Source organism: Pseudochaenichthys georgianus, chromosome 10, assembly GCF_902827115.2.
Source record: "Pseudochaenichthys georgianus chromosome 10, fPseGeo1.2, whole genome shotgun sequence".
NCBI classification, from domain to species: Eukaryota; Metazoa; Chordata; class Actinopteri; order Perciformes; family Channichthyidae; genus Pseudochaenichthys; species Pseudochaenichthys georgianus.
The window spans coordinates 21,694,457-21,710,824 of record NC_047512.1 but is presented as its reverse complement, the minus strand read 5'-3'; the positions used below and the strand labels follow the sequence as shown (position 1 = coordinate 21,710,824).

Genomic DNA, 16,368 nt, shown 5'->3' with positions numbered 1-16,368 from the left:
CTAGGGTGTGTGTAGTCTCTTTGTGTTTGTAGTGGCTGCTGTGTCATACCTGTCTGATTTCTTTCGTATTAGTGGAATTAGGCGGCTTGTTCCGCATGTTGTGTGTGTGTGTGTGTGTGTGTGTGTGTGTGTGTGTGTGTGTGTGTGTGTGTGTGTGTGTGTGTGTCCTGTCTGCTTATCTGTCTGTGTTTTCTTGGCTTGCTTTTGTGTGTGTGTGCATGAGCAGAAATATGTCTGCACTCTGCTTAGGTTTGTGTGTGTGTGAGCGTGCATATAGAAATGTGCAAGAATGTGAGTGTGTGTGTTGCAGGCTAGGGGTCACCGGCAGGTCCTCATCTCCTCAGACCAGACCAGACGATGAGGAGGGGAAGCGGCTCGGTGCAGTGGTGTGCTGTGTAGCAGTCTCCAATCCGGGACATGGCCTTGGGCTGCGACTAAATGAAAAATGAAACAGTGCAGCAGCGGGGCCTTAAATGTTTGTAAATGGGAGACGGGCTAAACCAAGCTTAACACAGAAACACACACAGAGCAGACTGCAAACAGATCCCCCACAGAACAGCACCCTCTGGCCCGGTTCTAAACCTGGTCAGGTACACAGCAAAGGCGATCTCTTCACCAGTGGCCTGCTCTGGGTTTATTTTCCTTTTAAAGGCTGCTTTGTTTTCATGATTAATCAGAGTGAAGGGTTCTCAAGCAGGATTCATGACTGCAATTGAACGCAGTTTTAACGTCAATAAACAAAATATTTAGCAAGTGTTGTTGTTCTTTGCCCCAGATTCTTGCGTAACTGTAATATGTTTAACAAAGCACAGATGCTGCATCAGCCTGGAGACATAGGTCTGCGTTACAGAGGGAGAAAGACTGGGGGAGAGACTTTTTAAGAATATCACTACCTTTGGTTCAACCACAACACACGTACTCATGCAGCCGGGGCCAAAGGCTGGCCGAGCCCAAGAAACACTCAATACTGACCTACTCGGTTAGTATCATGTTTTCTTTGTGACATTTGGGTTCTGCTCGCCACACGTGGCTGGTGGGGGGATATGGGGTAATTCAGAAATACTTTTAAGTGAAAACACAGGGGAGGAAGGGAGGAGGAGGTGTAAAATGTGATGGAACAGGAGATGAGAGACAAAATGGAAGAGATATACCGAGTGAGAGACAAAATGGGGTGAGGTGAGTGAGGGGGAGAGGGTCCTGCCATAAACAGAGGGAGTACGGTGCACATTGCACTAGGGACCAAGAGAATTTTAAGCCTCTTTTTTTCCCTGCAGTTGAGGTTATGAGTGGTTTCATTTCAGGAAGGACTCGCCAAGACAAAACAGTTCCAGTATCCGCGCACCATTACAGCAGACAACGCCAAACCTCTGCACAGCTGGGAAAGTCCAATCTGACTCATTTGTGGATTCCATTCAAAGTCTTTGCATACAGATGGAGAAATACTGCTGCAGTGTAAATGAGACTGGAATAGTGAAATACAACACCATGCAGCCCGTCCTTTCCTCCCATCCACTTCAAAACGTTGCCCGATGAACAGAAGCTTCCGACCAAATGTCAATCATGTGTGACCCCCATCGCATGACTGACATTTAATTACTTTTCCTCTTTTTAAAAAGTCGTATAAAGACTGTTAAGGTACTGAGAGGGACGGCTTGAGAATAGCTGTGAATGAAGTACAGAGATGGTGGCTATTAGGCCAATTATTAGTGTCTCCGCTGTTGGCCTTGCTTTCATTCAGTTATTTTTCTTTTGGTAAAAGAAAGTCACAGCTTAAGTAGTCCGACAGCCACTACAGATGACACTCTTTCACCCATCCATCCATTAGTCTGCGTTGTCCTTCCTTGTCTCCTTCACTCGCCTTTCTGCACTCTCATCCGTCCCTCCTGCTCCCTCGTTCTCTGTCCTCTTCCTCTTTCATCTCAGGCCAGACATGCCCAACTGTAGCCAATTAGCATTTTTCTCCCTCTCCTTTTCTCTTCCCCCCCCCCCCCTTCTCTTCCCCTCCATTTTTGCCCTCTTTTCTCTCCCCTCTCTGTTTGTTGTGTAAATTCGATTTGGGGTCTCCAGACAGATTTTGTACTGTTTAAGCTCTCTCTTTCTCCTGCTCTCTTTCTCTTAACATGAATAAACCTGCTGGCAATTACACATTTATGGAATTGGCATGCCCCCATTTATCCCATCTCTCTCTCTCTCTCTCTCTCTCTCTCTCTCTCTCTCTCTCTCTCTCTCTCTCTCTCTCTCTCTCTCTCTCTCTCTCTCTCTCTCCCCATTCACCTCTAACCTGCTTTTATCCCACACTATCCCACATGCTCTGACGCTCATATTGTCTCCTGCCTCCTCACCTTTCACCACCTGCTACACAGGTCATCCAGTCCCTGCACTCGTTCATCCTCATCCTTCACATCTCTCTCTCTCTCTCTCTCTCTCTCTCTGGGTGGAATAGGGGAATGATTAGTGAGAACACATTCAGATTTTCCTTCCATGTGTCGTGCCAGTGAAACGCCCGTGTGCCCGCAGCATTTGGGACAGCTGTGCCAGGGAAGAAGTTGTGTGTGTGTTGGGGGGTGTGTGTGTGTTGGGGGGTGTGTGGGCATGGAGGAGAGTGTGTGGGCATGGAGGAGAGTGTGTGTCTGTCATGGATAAGAAAGACCAAGGTTGAAAAGCAACAGAGCGTAATACAATTAGCAGCACTTGCATCACATACATGAGGAACTGTGTAGCCGTGTACACTGCGTGTGGTGGCTGCATGTGTTTACATGTTTGTATGTCTGTGGGAGTGCACATGCTTGCTGCTTACACATCACAGATGTTTGTGTATCAAGGTGTGTGCAGATGCATGTGAGTGTGTGTAGGCTGTGTGTTTTCAGTCGTGGGAAATCTAATTCTGCTCTTGCAGCCCAGATGTGCTGCATGGTGCTATGAAACCTGAACCCCCCCCCCATCTAAAGCAGCCCCCTCTCCTCCAAACCCGCCCAGAACTCTGCGTTAAGACACATGTGGAAACAATTCAGCCAATGCCCTGAGCAGGGTAGCCCTCACACACACAAACAGACGTGTATACACACACAAAGATACACACTCATTTCACACTCACCCCTCTCATATACTATGCACAGACATGCACACGCCCAGCATACGCTCACATGCTACTCTCATCTGTCCCCTGGTGAGGTGCTCATTGCATGGCATTTGACAGTGTGTTAACTCTGCTGTGATCCTAAACTCCTATCAGGTTGTCTACACTCAATCAGTAAGTCATGAGTATCCTTGGGATAGCTCCGGGTTTATGGAGGAGGTGAGCGGGGGGCTACACTTTCAGAACAATATGTGCAATATAGACTTTTGGGGATTTGTAACGCTATCAAATGTTATATCAGCCTGATATGCCAGTGCGTTGTCTGACGGGATACGACATAAAGCAAAGGAACATATGAAGTCAATTGCCTAAATGGCCATACCATATTTGGCTGTCATTACTGCATGTTCAATACAAACCAACTTTTTTATCAAGTAAATAAAAAACACATTTGTTCCCTTTTGTAGGTTGTTAACATGTCTACCACTGACTTGAAGATCTGTCATCTTATGTTCTCTCTAAAAGAGAGCACAATGGAATGTATCGATTGCTTTCATTTGTCCAAATTGAGTTGTATTTTAAAACTGGGTGTTTGCAGTCTTGTATTTGTCTTCAACATTAATTCTCCATTTTAAACTGTAGTCACTATTTGTCATCCTGAATTTCAGGGCCTTCTGTTCATGTTTTGAACTACACTTGAACAGTCATACTTTCTGTAACACTGATAGAAATGGCTTTTGTTAAGCATACTGACAGTGGCAAAAGTAAGACAAACACTACAATAATTTGATCTCGTTGCAGCGGTCACCACTAACAACGTTAATTTCTTCTTGGGGCTGTGCAGAGAGCTGACTTGAACACGTTCTGCACGGTACCCAACAGCCATTGTGGTGTCACAATGCATTCTGGAATCAGAAAATAGAAGACAACAACTACATCTGTTCTTTACAAATCATTATATTTGTGATGTGATCTGACCAGCTTACTCTCATTTATTGAGTCCAGTTTTTCCAGAGACCACACAAACTGGTTCATTGATATATGTTCACTCATATTGAAAGGTGTATTGCTTTTATGATGCAGTCCTCAAACAATAAATATGTTCTGATCTGATCTGGGACATTTTGAATACTGCTTTTAAGTTTAACCTGTCAGATTTGTTCTCCAGATGTGGGCAGTGGTGTGGAGCCAGGTGTAGCTTAAGTTAGGTGGAACAAATGCATTGCAACCACAGCTGCGGATGATAAAAAAAAGAGATACTCATACAAATGAATCAAGTTAACAAAGCTTCCAAATAACCATTCAAGTTATTAATAACATCTGTGCTTTTCCTACTAAGTCAAAAATGCCTTTCGGTGAAATAGTTCTTTGGCAACTTAATGAAAGGTCAGCGTAGACGTTATGATAACACTATTTGTTATATGTACCATTTCATTGGAATTGCTTTGCATTAAATAATTTGAGTCTATTGTATTTCCTTTCAGCTACTGGTATTAGCAAGACCTGTATGATTAAAATAATTAATAATCCATTACCATTTATACTTTTAACTAAACTAAACTGCTAGCTTCACAGTGGCAGCATCTATAAGCATTTACAGGGAACGCACCTCGAGGCACTTAGGCTCGAAGATGCAGCCGTTGTTGTCGCTGCTTGACTGATACAGTGTGTGTGTCCATCAATAAAGAAACACGCGTGTCTGAACACACAACCAAATCACTGGCATTAAAGAAATACTATGAAAAAAGGACCGGTACACTCATTAAGTAATACGCAGTTTAAATGGGCTTTGTTTTTTAACGGCACTATGGTAACACACAGTTTGAAATGTGATTTTCAAAGTGTGAGAAAGTGTGTCAGGTCAGAAGAGAGTAGAGGCTGGGTTGTTTTTGAATTACAGAAACAAGCCCATTTCTGTAATTTAATATTTCACTGCCTTCACATCTGGAGCTGCATGTAAAAATGGAAAATAGAGGGGTGGGATATAAGACTGACATGGAGAGAGGGAGGAAGAAAGAGGAGAGAAAAATACACCCTTCTCTCCAGCACACACATCTAGCCTTCACTCGCTGCTCACACTATGACCACATGCTTGTCTGCGCACACACACTTTTACGGTAACGCAGGATGCATACTTGCTGCATGCACTTATACTTCTTGTCGTTGGTTTTCGTTCTCCCTCTCAATCAGTCTTTCTTCTTTTTTTTTTACACAAACACACACCACTCTGTGGCGACTGGTGTTGTAAGTTGGCGTGAGTGTGTAGGTGATCTGGGTGTGATTACTGCTTGGCTCTCCGACAGCTCTGATGATGACATTCAGTGCTTTGAGCTCCTCTGGGCTGGGCCCGCTCCAAACACAACCAGGCAGTACATGTTCTCTACCTCGCAACCATGCATACATATGTCCTGGAACTAATGCAACGCACACTCTGTGTATTGTATCCAACCTTCAGCTGCACATCCAGGTTCTGGTCAGGAGTGAGGACTAAAGACACGACAACAAAATAGCTGTGTGTTCACATAATCGTCTCTGTTGTACACACGCTATGCTCATCACTCTTTTGTTGTTTACAGCTGAAGAAAAAGTGCAACTTGTTCTTGGATCGGCGGCTTCTCTTCTATCTGTCTGTGTTTTCACCACCTCAGTCTGTATCCCATTTGCTCCAAGTGTCTGTTTGCCTCATTTAAATGCCAAGCTCAGAGAGCAGCTGTGTGTTGGATCGTTGCTATCAAGACGGAGTCAACACACACACACACACACACACACACACACACACACACACACACACACACACACACACACACACACACACACACACACACACACACACACACACACACACACACACACACACACACACACACACACACACACACACACACACACACACACACACACACACACACACACACACACACACACACACACACACACACACACACACGTGGGGCTTCTTGCCCAGATTGTGTTAGTCCTCTCTGTCCTCCACATATTTCTCTACACCCATCAACGTCAACACCGCTTTGATGAAGACACACACACGCACACACACTTACTACTCTCCATCATTATCATTGTTTCAGCTGGAGAAGAGTCAGCGCTTTTGTTTGTAATTACAGCGGTTTGAAGAGAAGAATTTTCAAGAAGAGAGAAGAGGATGGATGTAAAAAGAAAAAAAAGAAAGAGTAGGTCAGAAAAAAACACACCAGCATGTCTGTGACATATTAGTCACATTTTACCGTAACTGTTGTTCGACCCCATCCCACACTTGTAAAAAGAAGAAAAATAAATACTGTGAATGTGCTTCGCAGTGGATTGCTTCCAAGGGTTGTCTGGTGTGTTCTGTACAAAGGGCAAAGGAGCTTTGGTATGAGCTGGTATGGCTTTAAAAAACATTACTGCTATGGGTAGAGGCCTGTTCCGCTCCCTAAGCCTGGGGCTTCAGTTGGGATTGACCCCATCAAAGCAGAATAGATTGTGCCATTTGTAGAGGCACTAAAGAGTCTTCAGCTGTAGTCTTTCAGTTTCCCTAAAATCAAAACGAATCCCTCAGTGTAAAACCCGAGATAAAGGAAACACGAAACCAACTTTCTTCCCTTCCATCTGGACATGTGGTGATAAGCCAACCTGGGGATCTTAAAGAGGGAATAGAATAATTGATTGATTTACTTTCCAACCTATCGATTCCACATCAAAAAGAGAAAGTCTGTTTGTCAGAAGCATGAGCTTGTTTTACTGAGGAACACAACTGTTCAGAAACAACACTGCTGAATGATGACAGGCACGTGGCACACAGCAACATCCACACAGCTTGCAGCGATCCCTCAGGCTACATAAAACACAAGCCTCGTTAAAGCCTGTGCCCCCACTGTGACAAGCAAGCGAAGGTCACAGTTCAGGGATAAGGGTCGGCATGAGTAAAATCAGAGGACAAGGGGGAGTTACTGTAGAAGACAATACTTCCCTGCCATACCATAATCCTTCCAGTTCAATCTGTTGTACTCTGCCAATTGTATTATGTTGGTTTTGCACCTAGTAAGGTCCTTTCATTGTTTCACCTTACCCCCCACACTTATGTGTTTCGGACAACATCTTCGCAATGAGCACTGTTCCACTTGTTCGTCTGCGCACGGGCTCATTTCAACTAAGAGAAACGGGTTATTCAAAAGCAACTCACGCCTGAAACGTATACACAAATGCACAAACACACTCTCACACATCCTCACATGCAACTGCTTTAAAACTCAAAGCGCTTGGGGAGGTGTGTGACCCATGTACGTCCTCTCCTGACTCCCTGTGTTGCCCAACAGGGAGTGTTTGTGTGGTATCCAAGGGCAACAGCTGGAGAGGGTGGGGGAGGCTGATGTAGAGAGGCAGGGCTGCAGCCACACTTTCTACTCTGGTTTGTGTGCATGTCTGATTGCTGTGTGTGTGTGTGTGTGTGTGTGTGTGTGTGTGTGTGTGTGTGTGTGTGTGTGTGTGTGTGTGTGTGTGTGTGTGTGTGTGTGTGTGTGTGTGTGTGTGTGTGTGTGTGCGCGCCTGCAGAGCATGCAGGTGGGCTTATGCAAGATGTCATTGTGCGGATATGTTTGTGTATGGCTGTGTGTGCGTGTGCATTTGTGCGTGCATGTGTGTGCCAAAGTAGTGTGTGGAAAGTGTTGTTGTCTACAGGCTAACTGTTACTGACAAGCACACACTGACTACTGGAGTCAAAAAGTTAAACGCACTCTATGCTCTTTTCTCTCCCCGGAGGCTCCCTCTTTCTGCCTCTCTAACTTTCTCTCCTCCCATTTTTATTTTCTATATTTTTCTCTCTGTCACACTCCTGCTTTTTCTCTCTCCCTGACGATTTCTTTCTTTTGCTCCCTCCTCCCTCCTTCCATCTCTGATGATTTTAGCAGAGGTGTGACTCATTGGGCATCGAGCCACAATGTCAGGTAGTGAGGGGAGGGCGGGAATGAGGTAGAAAGAGAGAGGGAGAGAAAGGGAGAATGAGAGGGGGAAGGAGAGTTATTTTAAAAGCGGTGAGGTATAGTGCAAGGGGGGCAAGAGATATGCAAAACAGAGTGGAATGTGCAAGAGGGAAAGAGTGAGAGTGAAAAAGGGAGACTGTGAAGAGGGAGGGGTGTACAGTCAGCTCAAGGAAAACATAAAAAAGGAGGGAAATGAATAATTTCTGCAAATGGTTTCCGTCACGATTAACTTTTTTCCTCCTTGCATGTTTTCTCGATTGCTGCTCATGTCTTGGCCATGCAGCGCTCTGAGCGGACCAATGTGTTTATGTGCAAACCTGTTCATGGGCAGGCCTCCATTCATGCCTTTTGATGCTTTAAAGTAGCTAATTACCGAGGGGCTCATTAATATACACCCGCCTCCCAATAAAAAATACCTGGAGGAAATAGAGAAGTGGAGGAAGGACAGAGTGCTTTGGAGCAGTTTGTAGATGATGAAGATTGCTGGAGAAGAGGAAGTGGAGGTACAAAGGGTGGAGTTGATAGGGACTTGGCTTGGCAACTGGAAGGTCACCAGTTCAAGACCTGGCAAGACCAAGTGCTACCGAGGTGTCCCTGAGCAAGGCACCGTTCTCCACACTGCTCCCCGGGCGCTGTTCAAAATGGCAGCCCACTGCTCCTAACACTAGGATGGGTCAAATGCAGAGAAACAATTTCCCCACGAGGGATTCATAAAAGTCCATCTTATCTTATCTGGTACAGAGAGGGTTACACAGGCACATGTTCATGTGTGTCAATCAAACTCCATTTGTGGCCCTTGGGGCTCTCCACTCATCTAAGCATTGGCATTTGCACACACACACACACATATATGGATTCTTCCTTGTGATAAGACATTTTACTTCATGCCCTAAGGTTCGGGTTACCCTGAGGAAAAGCATATATATATATATATATACACAAACAAACTCACACACACTTGAGCTTTGACTTCTGTCCTCAGTAGACACTAGGTGTGTGCCAGAGACATGTCTCTTTCTGTCTCCTGTCTGCCTTTTTTCCTTCCTCATGTTTTTCTTCCTTCCCTCACATCTCAGATCATCTTGTTGAAAATCATGATAAATTACACACATTAAATGATTAAATGGGACTGTATTGAAAATGATGATTGTTGTTTCATTTCACCGACACATTGCCATGGTGTTGTTTGTAACGATTCAGATCCACTCTGGAGCCTTTTCTCAACACTGCCCCCTTCAGAGCACCGTGCACAGCTCATGTAGAAAAAGAGATGCCACTGTTTTATTTATTTGTTTGACTTAGTGCAGAACTCTAGGTAGTGTCTGGAAACACAAAGACAGGCAGCATTGTGTAACTAAGGATGCATTTGAGCTGTTCTGTGTTTTCTAAGCGCACACAACCCGATGCACTCACTCCATCCAATCTACAATTGTACTTTGCTTATACAATATGTGACTTTGGTGCTTTTATGAACTCTCAGCGTGTGTATGCACATCATGATTAATTGGAAACCGGCCTGATCCATCTAGTGCATTTCAGCAGTGGTGACAGAGGCATGGGGAAGATCAAAGTCATCCTGATAAATTGCTATCGACACTCCCACCTGTTCCCTCTGGAATTTCCTCTCTTCCCAGCATGTGTGCATGCGCGTGCACCTCTGTTATGTCTATCAGTCTGTTTGTGTTTCTGCATGTGTGCCTTAGTTTGCATCTGTTACCAGGTGGACCTGTGTGCGAGTGCATGTGTGTGTCTGTGTGTTTGTGTAGTCTGTTTCAACACGTCTACAACTTGCGGGAATCTTATAATCTGGAGCTGGAATATGTGCTCATGTCTGTGTCTGTCTAGCCCTGCTCCACCTCTCTCCTTTTCTTGCTTTCTTATTCTCTCACTCTCTTTCTCTCACTCTTTGACAGCTCTAATAAGTTCAGTAGATCAGGTTACACCCCTCGATACATGCCAACTTCTCCCTGTTTTTCTGTTCTCTTTCTAATTCTGTCTTCTCTCTTTTGCCCATTTCATATAAATGCTCACCGAAAGACACTTTTCTCACGAACATGAGGATACAGACACACAGTGAGACACACTGCATGCACGCACTGTCTCTGCAGGCCTCTCAGGTTGCTGACATTTTCCATCTTTGCGCATATAAAGTAATAATAATAATATTAGTGGGTGTGACAGAGCAAGGGTCCATTCACTGCCACTGCCAGCCTCCTATACATATCCCCCTTTTTGGGGGAATTGGAGAAGCAGCAGAGACCTTCAGTTTACACAGCTGAGGAGCATGTGGACGAAACCCTCTACTCTCTCTCATTCCCTCTTTTTCCTTCCTCTCTACTTTCCTCTATCCCTGCTCTTCATTTTCCTATCTTTTCACAACTTCTGCTTCTGTGTGTCCCTTATATTGTTCTGTTTTCTTTCTGTCTTTTCACTTATCTCCTCTCACCTGCCTTCCTCCCCCATGATTTCTTCCACCTATCTCTTTATCTTGCTTGGCCTCCCACCTCTCCTCTCACCCTGACATCTTTCTTTTTTTCTGTTTGTCTCCTCTGATGAATATTGTGCTGACACATTGGACAGAGTTCATCAGGTTATTATGGAAACTGTGGAGAGTGATGAGGTGAAGCTAATTGCAGGTGGAAGTCACCCTCCCTTTCATCACGTCTCTGTGTTTTGTTGTCTGTTCACTTCCCTTTGCCTTCTGTCTCCCTCTGTCTCACTTCCGCACACACACACAGATACATCTGCTGAAGTAATCAAAATAATCTCAGGAGCCATACAAGCTCACACACACACACACACACACACACACACACACACACACACACACACACACACACACACACACACACACACACACACACACACACACACACACACACACACACACACACACACACACACACACACACACACACACACACACACACACACACACACACACACACACACACACACACACACACACACACACACACACACACACACACACACATGTACAAATATACATGCAGTGTTTTCAGACCTACAATACAAACATATAAAAACAAACTGTTTCGAATTAATTTTCAGCCGTATACTAATGTTGAAACCTCAAAAGCGTTCAAGAGTTCAGAAAACAATACTTGTTGTAATAACCCTGATTTATACAATGACAGCTTTCATGCGTCTTGGCACACTCTGCACCAGTCTTTGTAATTGCTGTTCTGTGACTATGCCACTCCTGAAACAAAAGTTCAAGCTGCTCGGCTTGGAGTAAAGTCACCCAAAATATAGTCGACATCTTTTTTTTATCTTGATCACATTCAAGAGGTTGTTATTAATGAACTGACTAAATGACAATAATTTGATTGGACAAAATGTGAATAAAACAAAAACGTATATTCTGAGTACCACGACACATATCACATCACATATGGACCTTATTTTAAATGTAAATGTGAGACAGTGAACGTTAAAGGTCAGGGGTGTCCAAACTGCAGCCCGGGGGCCAAATGCGGCCCGCAGGTCATTTTGAATCGGCCCTCAGCCAATTCTGAAAGTGTAATGAAATATGGCCAACAAATGAATCTTGTGCTTGTCTTGTATTGTACTTCTTAAATATATATGTAAACATATATTACACATTATTCATGTGTTAATAAGCCAACTTTTAAAATCAATTCAGTCAATACATTTGAAAAACATTTCTGACAAATCTAACTTGATAAAAAAAAGCCCAATAACTTGTTTAAAAAGCGTGAAATATACCCTTTACATTTCCCCCTGATAAGCAATCTGAGGATCCTGTTTTAAGGAATGAGCTGCCAAAAAAATAAATGAAACCCTGTGGAGAGCTGGGATCTAGGTTGTTTTTTCTTAAAGCATATTCAAGAAACAAGCATAATTCACCTAAACTTGATAGTTTTTGCTGACTTATAACTTAATTTATCAGGCAATACACCTCACCTCTGTTGAGCGGCCCAGCCCTTGTTATATGTTTCTTTATGTGGCCCTCGGTGAAAACAGTGTGGACAGACACCCCTGTTAAAGTGGAATATTCTTATTCGGCCCGTCTTTAATTGGTCTTTAGCTCCACCTTGTGGATTTTCTATGTTAACGCGGCAAAACTCCTATTTTCAAAAGAAGATGACGTCATTTAAACTCAATCCGGGAATGACGAAAATTGATTAACATGTGCTGATAAATATGTATCAGTTATTATGATTTAGAGACTTTGGCAGGGGAAAGTGCCAGAATCATTCACGTGAGCTATCTGAGGACAGGTATTTTGAACAAAACAAATACCTTTGCGTTTCTTTCAAACATGTTCCCTGACTTCATTACGATCGGCATGTCCAGTATGTGTTACTGGCTTTTAAACAATTTATACATTCTGTTGCAGTGGTTTAGCCTAATAGTTACTGAATTTGCTGTCTCCACTCTGTAGAGCGAGTGTTGAAGGGTATGGAACCCACATTATGAACAACCACATGCCTTATATAGTGCTTTGCCTTTAATAATACTGTACTCCGAATCTGACATACAAAATAAAATACATTACTAAGGCTCTGATTGCGATTTTTTTCCCCTCCTGATTGCGATTTTTTTTTCCTCCAGAGAAGTGTATTTCACTGCAGTTTTTAATGGTCTGACTGGTGTTGTTAAAGAGCAGCTCAGAAAGCATGTTTGTCTCTAGTAGGCTAGAAGTTTACAGAAAAAAAGATGGCCCGACTTTCTTCTGGTAGGTTTTAAATGCCATAAATGGAATACGTTTCGTTTATTGTAAGCAATACAGTATGCATTTTTGGTTTACAGAAAAAAAAAACTGCTTTGTAAAGTCATGTTTTCCAGTTGTCCACTGATAAAAGTATTATACTCTGCTTCAAAAATAACAACAATAAATAAATGGATAGTTATAATGGGCGAGGCTGCTGACAATAAAACAAGTCCTGGTTATCTTGTTTAATTGATCAGGGACATACTCAATAGTCAAGAGGAAAAGACACGATCATGTGTATGAAGTCAACCTCTAGAACGGTAACATATCATACACCACACTGTTCAATAGATGGGTAGGCCTACTGCACCAATAACTAAAGCAAAAACGATGTATAAGATTAAATAACTTTAACGCTTAAGATGATAGCTGCCCGGTTACTGAAGCAGACAACATTACTGTATAATAATGTATAGTGTTCTTTTTATTATTTATGCCACAGTAGTTTATACCGATCGATATCCAGTAGATGGCGCACTAAGACCAGAGATAAAAATACCAAAACACTACAGACAATAAAAAATGGCCTCTGAGGGGGACAAAGTTACAACTGCTGATAATTAATTGAACAATCCTGATAGGTGCTTCGGGATATGTCAATTAATTAGCTTTTAATGTGTTTTCCCCCGGTTTTCATACATTGATCCAGCCTGCCGTGTAGACTAATTGTCACATCTCGCAGTAACACATCTCATCCTTTTACTCTCACCAAAACACATGAGCTTAATTTAACGGTCATAAATGCACTGTTTATTGTGTAGCCTATATTTAGTCACATTGGATATGTTTTCAGTGTTCTACCTTTGAGCGTGATGATTTCTCAAATGAGCCTGAGGGAGGATTGACAAGAGAGTATACTATTTTGTTACAGACGTGCACAACAGCTAATAATTTCCTTGATAGCTAACATATTTGATACTATGACCTCAACACTCAAAAATATTTTTTGTTGGACTATTCATCTTATTATGTGAATTGGTTCACAATAGATGAGCTACACTTATATATGAACCCATTGCTATATTGCGTATGTGTTTATCTGCACAGTGTATACGCAAATCCAGAACTGAAACTGTGATTCAAATGGCCTTTGTATTGTTCAACACCATGTTGAGATGCACTGAGATTACAACAGGCGGGTTTATTTCAACACATTACACTACCGAACAGTACTCAGTAGATGGCGCCACAGCATTGCAAACTAAATGCAATTATTTTGTTGGCTTGTGGACATTATATGGGTCGATAAAACCTAGCATTTACCTGCTGAAATCCTTGAAAGTTTACTTGTTTACTTCAAACGCGCAAAATAGTTAATTGGTTTCCTACCATTGGCCCTTTGCCACTCTTGATCCCACGGCCACCGTTCCATCCTGTGACCCTCCCTGCAGAGTGCAGAGTTTCGGGTCACGGTCGAGTGGCAGTTCAGAGAAAGTAATGACTGTCTTTCTGTCTGACAAAGGGGTGAGCGAGGCGATAGGGGCGGATGAGACCAGCTTAATGCTCCGTGTAATGCATGTTAATGTAACAGGCACCGAGGGACCGCCGGCCGGAGTGCTTTGGGATTATTTATCACAAAACATTTGTATTCTTCCGTCGGAGAACGGTTGATCCCGGATAGCTGCACACTAATCCTTCACTCCGTTAATTAAAAAGAAGAGGAAAGCAATGGAACTGGTGGTGGTGATTTTTTCTTCTCCAGAAATGTAATCATTTCTGGAGAAGCTTAACCATCTGCTTGAGGTTAAGTCTGCAAGCAGATTGTGTTTTCTGCTTATTTAAACCTGAGGATTGTAGTTTTTTTTCCTGGTGAGGGGAGGGTGTTACTTTTCGAGGGCTGCATGTTAGAGAGACAGGTCACTGACACTCTTCATGCCCATGGGAAAAGTAGGCTACAAGAGTACTTATGATGTAACATCTTGTTCCATAATGAGCACTTTAATCATTTGGACATTCCAGTTGTTGGCAAAAATAGATCGTAACCTTTTATCTTCATACAATTTAAATTGCAGACTGAACATAATATATACATAAGCTACATCCCACACCCATTTCCTGATTGCTCAAGTTATTTTTCTCAGTTAGCTTGAAAGAGAAATCACTAAGAAACAATCACTTAAAGTTGAGGTATCCCCACTATCCCAGTTTGATTTTCTTGAGGGAAAAGATCACAACAACATAATACATCAACGGAGCTTTGTTTCCTTGATCATTCTCACAGAGGCGCCGCGCAACCATCAACACCATTGTCGACAGAGAAAGCGCATTCCTCAGGTTTCGAGGGCAATTTGCCAGAAAATGTAGCATATAGTGTGAAAAGGAAATGCTGCCTCTAGCAAGTAGGAATGTTTGTGTCTTGTTATTTTTCTATCATTTCCCTCTCGCTTTTTCCTTCTTTTTAAGTAGCTAACTGCCCGGGGGCCAAAGCTGTGTCGTCAGTCCCAAGAAGAGACTTTCAGATCTTAAGCCACCGTTTTACATTAGGATGCCACTCGTGTCTTTCTCGAGACGAACCGGAATCACAAAGGCATCCTTTAGTTTCTCTCTCTTTCCCTCTCTCTGGGGTTCAGTGTGTCTAACTGACCGGGATTAACAGAGAAAAGATCTGAACAAACATGTGCCTCACTCTAAAGAGGCCCGTGCTGTCCTCTTTGTCCTGTAACAACTACAGTGCTCATAGTATATGATCTACTATAGTCACTTATATTTTAGTCCTCGAAAACATCCCTTAGCATCATGCTGGCCCTTTTCATCTACAACTGTAAACACATCTAAGGGATGTTTACTAATCCCAACAATAATACCTGATTATAGACAAGTTAGATTAAGGCTTTGTGTCATTGCTTTTATGTTGATTATGTTGATACATGTTCAGGCCTACTTAGGTGAATTAAAGTCGTGTATCATCAGCCCGTGATTGTCACTCTAATCATTTTAAGCTGTAAATACATACTTGTTTAAATATTGATTAAAATGGAATATCCTGACCCATCAAATATTCTTTTTGTGAAACCCAATTTTGTGTGTGATGATTAATGAATGGGACTGTTTTTGCATGGGCATTCATCTTCAAAGGGCTCTCATTAAACAGCATTATACAATCCCAGGAGGCCAATGGCAGTGGCCACTGGCCCACTTGAGGAAAAGCGAATGAGAACTTGGGCTAGTGTGCTTCTTGTGTTTTGCACTGCAACACATATTAAAACCCTGGAAGAAAACGTTACGTTTTTTAAGCTATAATGATGGGTTCAACACATCAAAGAAAACTAATGTCTTCCACTGCCATCCCGGGCAGGGCAATGTGGTGACCAAGACAAATCCTTGTCCATCCTCATCTATTAAATACAGCCTAGAAAACGACACCCACAACACAATTTGTCCCATAATCCAAATCTGGCTCTGGCGTCTGGTGTCAAATGTACGCCTTCTCGTCTCTTTAATGGGTCAGAGGAACAGACGCGAGGATGTGAAAGGGTTAAACGTCTACAGTAATTAGAGTCGCATTTCGCGTTGGCGTCCTCCAATACGGAGCCTCGAGAAGCTACGTCCACCCCCAC

The 16,368-nt window shown here is 43.0% G+C and overlaps 1 long non-coding RNA gene across 1 annotated transcript in view; it reads left to right on the top strand.

The window, feature by feature from the left end:
- Positions 1-1,034, top strand: part of LOC117453633 (uncharacterized) — a 28,623-nt gene extending 27,589 nt beyond the window's left edge. Inside the window, exon 4 of the long non-coding RNA XR_004552916.2 lies at positions 311-1,034. This is a non-coding gene — a long non-coding RNA (uncharacterized lncRNA). The remainder of the gene's footprint in view (positions 1-310) is intronic.
- Positions 1,035-16,368: the final 15,334 nt, after the last annotated feature.